General features: G+C 42.2%; 1 protein-coding gene across 1 annotated transcript in view; it reads right to left on the bottom strand.

The window, feature by feature from the left end:
* The window catches only part of GAPVD1 (GTPase activating protein and VPS9 domains 1), a 66,956-nt gene that overhangs the window by 55,099 nt on the left and 7,269 nt on the right, over positions 1–4,588 (bottom strand). The window lies entirely within an intron of this gene.

Genomic DNA, 4,588 nt, shown 5'->3' with positions numbered 1-4,588 from the left:
AAAAAAAAAAAAAAGTTTGAGGTTGCTATGAGCTATGATGTCATAGCACTCTATGAAGGACAACATGCTAAGACTCTGTCTTGGCTCAGTGCCTGTAGCACAGTGGTTACAGTGCCAGCCACATGCACCAGGGCTGGTGGGCTTGAACCTGGGCTGGGCCTGCTAAATGATGACAATAACAACAACAAAAAATAGCTGGGCCTTGTGGCAGGCACCTGTAGTCCCAGCTACATGGGAGGCTGAAGCAAGAGAATTGCTTAAGCCTAAGAGTTTGAGGTTGCTGTCAGTTGTGATGCCATTGTACTCTACAGAGGGTGACATAGTGAGATTCTGTCTCAAAAAAATAAAAAAAAAAACCAGTGTTACTGTATAATATGAACAGTAAAATTAGGAGGTGAAGAATCTTAGGCAGTGATGGCTACTATTCTCCTACGTTGCAAAAGCATGAAATAAAATCAACCTTCTGAACAATGGACTTTTTTTTTTTTTTTTTTTGAGACAGAGTATCAAGCTGTTGCCCTGGGTAGAATGCTGTGGCATCAATGTTGTGGCATCGTAGCTCACAGCAACCTCCAATTCTTGGGCTCAAGCAAGCCTCTTGCCTCAGTTTTTCTATTTTTAGTAGAGATGGGGTCTTGCTTTTGCTCAGACTGGTCTTGAACTCATGAGCTCAAGCAGTGTACCTACCTCAGACTCCCAGAGCACTAGGATTACAGGCATGAAACACTGCTCCCAATCTCAGTGGACACATTTTTTAGAAATGTGAAATAAATGCACTGACCAGATCATATGACTATACAAAAAAATAATACTGGGGGCCAGGCACAGTGGCTCATGCCTGTAATCCTAGTGCTCTGAGGCCGAAGCAGGTGGACTGCCCTGAGCTCACAAGTTCAAGACAGCCTGAGCAAGAGTGAGACCCTGTCTATTAAAAAAAAAAAATAGCCGGGCGATGTGGAAGGCACCTGTAGTCCCAGCTACTTGGGAGGCTAAGGCAAAAGGATCGCTTGAGCCCAAGAATTGGAGGTTGCTCTGAGCAATATCGAGACACCTGTCTCTACTAAAACTAGAAAAACCAAGAAAAAAAGATCTCTTGAGGCCAAGATTTGGAGGCTGCTACAAGGTATGATGACGCCATGGCACTCTACCAAGGGTGACAAAGTGAGACTCTGTCTCCAAAAAAAAAAAATACTGGGCAATTTGAGAGTAAATTTGAAATTTACTCTCCACCAGATCTATATTTAATGATGACAGTTTTGGATGATGAGAAATGAAAAAACTAACTTAACAGCAGTGAAGGGGGAAGTCTCTGATTTATCAAAAATCATAATTTATTTATTCACATTAACAGAATACAGATATTCCATAATATTGAAAACCATTACTTTTTCTATTTCAATTAGGAAAACTGATGATGAAAAAAGCCACAGACTTGAAGAACATGATGTTATACTTCTAGTGATAGTATGATTCCATAATATATTAAACATAAGATTGGGCCGGTATGGTAGTTCATACCTGTAATCCAGACACTTTTTTTGTTTGTTTTGCTTTTGAGACAGAGTCCCAAGTTGTCGCCCTGGGTAGAGTGCCATGGCATCATCATACCTCATAACAATCTCCAACTCTTAAGCTCAAGAGATTCTCTTTCTTCAATTTTTCTATTTTTAGTAGAGACAGGGTCTCAATCTTGCTCAGGCTGGTCTTGAACTCAGGAGCTCAGGCAATCCACACACCTGGGCCTCCCAGAGTGCTAGGATTACAAGTGTAAACCAACACACCTGGTCTAATCCAAATACTTTGTAAAGCCAAAGTAGGAAGATGACTTAAGGAGCCTGAGCAAAATTATTAAGACCAATGACTCTACAAAAAAAATTTTTTTTGAAACAGAATCTCACTATGTCACCCTCAGTAGAGTGCCATGGCATCACAGCTCATAGCAATCTCTAAACTCTTGGGCTTAAGTGATTCTCTTACCTCAGCCTCCCAAATAGTTGGGACTACAGGTGCCTACCACAATGCCTAGCTACTTTTTGTTGTAGATGTCATTGTTGTTTAGCAGACCCAGGCCAGGTTCGAACCTACCAGCACCGAGCCTCTACAAAAATTTTTTTGAAAATTAGCTAGGTATGGGCCAGGCACAATGGCTCATGCCTGTGACTGCAGCCTTCTGAGAAGCCAAGGCAGGAGGATCCCTTGAAGTCAAGAGTTTGAGGCCCAACTGAGCAAGAGCAAGACCCCATCTCTACTAAAAATAGAAAAATTAGCCAGGCATTGTAGCAGGTGACTATAGTACCAGCTATTCGAAAGGCTGAGATAAGAGAATCACTTGAACCCAGGAGTTTGAACTTGCTATAAGCTGGGCTAATGCCATGACACTCTAGCCTGGGAAAACAGTGATGAGACTCTGTCTCAAAGAAAAAAAGGTAGCCAAGCGTAGTGGCACATGTTTTTAGATTTTCAGACCCAGCTATCTGGGAGGGTTGGGTGGGAGATCAACTGAGCCTAGGCACTTGATCTTGCAGTGAACTACATTCATGCCACTGCATTCCAGACTGGGTGACAAAGTGAAACCTTACTTCTGTTTTTAAAAAAATAAGAAAAAAACAAAACTTATTCATGCTCACTAACTGTTTCTCAGCAACTCATCATAATCAAGCAGGCACTATAATATGGTAGATACATCATTAATAGATAATAGGTGTTCACTAAGCAAATAAAGCTTGTTTAAACATAATGTTTAAATAAATCAATAAAGTAGACAAAATAAAATTAAACTTCTACTTTGTAACATTAGCTTAAGGTGGGGCACAATACGTCACACCTATAATCCTAGAACTTTTGGGAGGCTGAGGCAGGTGGATTGCCTGAGCTCACAGGTTCAAGACCAACCTGAGTAAATCTAAGACCCCATCTATAAAAAGTGGCTGGGTATTGGAGCAGGTGTCTATAGTCCCAACTACTTGAGAGGATGAGGCAAGAGGATCACTTGAGCCCAAGAGTTTGAGGTTGCTCTGAGCTATGACACCCTAGCACTCTACCGAGGGTAACAAAATAAGACTGTCCCACAAAAAAAAAAAAAAAGGTATCTTAGCTCAATTGACGAAAGATTGAGTTCTAATAAAAACAATAATGAAGGCTCGGCGCCTGTGGCTCAAGCGGCTAAGGCGCCAGCCACATACACCTAAGGTGGCGGGTTCGAATCCCCAGCCCGGGCCCACCAAACAACAATGATGGCTACAACCAAAAAACGGCCAGGCGTTGTGGCGGGAGCCTGTAGTCCCAGCTACTTGGGAGGCTGAGGCAGGAGACTCGCTTAAGCCCAGGAGTTGGAGGTTGCTGTGAGCGTGATGCCATGGCACTCTACCCAGGGGGATAGCTTGAGGCTCTGTCTCAAAAAAATAAAAAAATAAAAAAATAATGAAAAATAGGTCGGGTGCCATGGCTCACTCCTGTAATCCTAGTACTCTGGAAAGCAGAGGTAGGTGGATTGCCAGGTTCAAGACCAGCCTGAGCCTAAAAACAGCCAGACATTGTGGCCGGTGCCTGTTGTCCCAGCTACTTGGGAGGTTGAGACAAGAAAATCACTTGAGCCCAAGAGTTTTATGTTGCTGTGAGCTATGATGCCAAGGGTGACAAGGTCAGACTGTCTCAAAAAATAAAATAATAAAAATGAAAAAATAGTAATTTATTTTCTATTTTATTGACAAAAACTTTCTAAAATAATATTACTTATTATGTTACTTAAAACTCTTGCAAGGAGGAGCATACCTGAAAAAAGAAGGGGCCAGGCTCGGTACCCAGAGCTCAGCATTTAGGGCGCCTGACACATGCACCAGGGCTGGTGGGTTTGAACCTGACCTGGCCTGCTAAACAACAACAATAACAACAACAACAACAAAAAATAGTTGGGTATTGTGGCAGGCGCCTATAGTCTCAGCTACTTGGGAGGCTGAGGCAAGAAAATCACTTAAGCCCAAGAGTTTGGGGTTGCTGTGAGCTGTGATACCATAGCACTCTACCAAGGGTGACACAGTGAGACTCTGTCTTAAAAAAAAAAAAAAAATGAGGGGGTAAACAGGCAGAAAAAAAATTCAAAAATAACTATGACACTTTTTAAATTTTTCATTATAAGACACTAAAACAATTTCGTATTTTTTTAGGACAGGCACAGTGGTTCATGCCTGTAATCCTAGCACTCTGGGAGGCCAAGGCAAGTAGATTGCCTGAGCTCATGAGTTTGATACCAGCCTGAGCAAGAGCAAGACCTTGTTTCTAAAAATAGCTGGGCACTGTGGTGGGGGCCTATAGTCCCAGCCACTTGGGAGGCTGAGGCAAAAGAACCACTTGAGCCTAAGAGTTTTAGGTTGCTGGGAGCTATGATGCCATGGCACTTTACTGACAGCAACAAAATGAGACTTTGTCTCAAAAAAAATAATACAAATAAATAAAAAATCAAAAAATATACATATTTTTTAGAGACCACGGTCTTGCTCTGTCACTCAGACTGGAGTATAATGGCATGATCATCACTCAGTATAACTTCAAAGTCCTGGGTTCAAGAGATCTTCCTGCCTCAGCCTCCTGA

This window comes from Otolemur garnettii, unplaced genomic scaffold (assembly GCF_000181295.1).
Source record: "Otolemur garnettii isolate 467f Iridium unplaced genomic scaffold, OtoGar3 scaffold00014, whole genome shotgun sequence".
NCBI lineage: Eukaryota > Metazoa > Chordata > Mammalia > Primates > Galagidae > Otolemur > Otolemur garnettii.
Note: the sequence above shows the minus strand (reverse complement) of the source record. Positions and strands in the feature narration are given on the sequence as shown.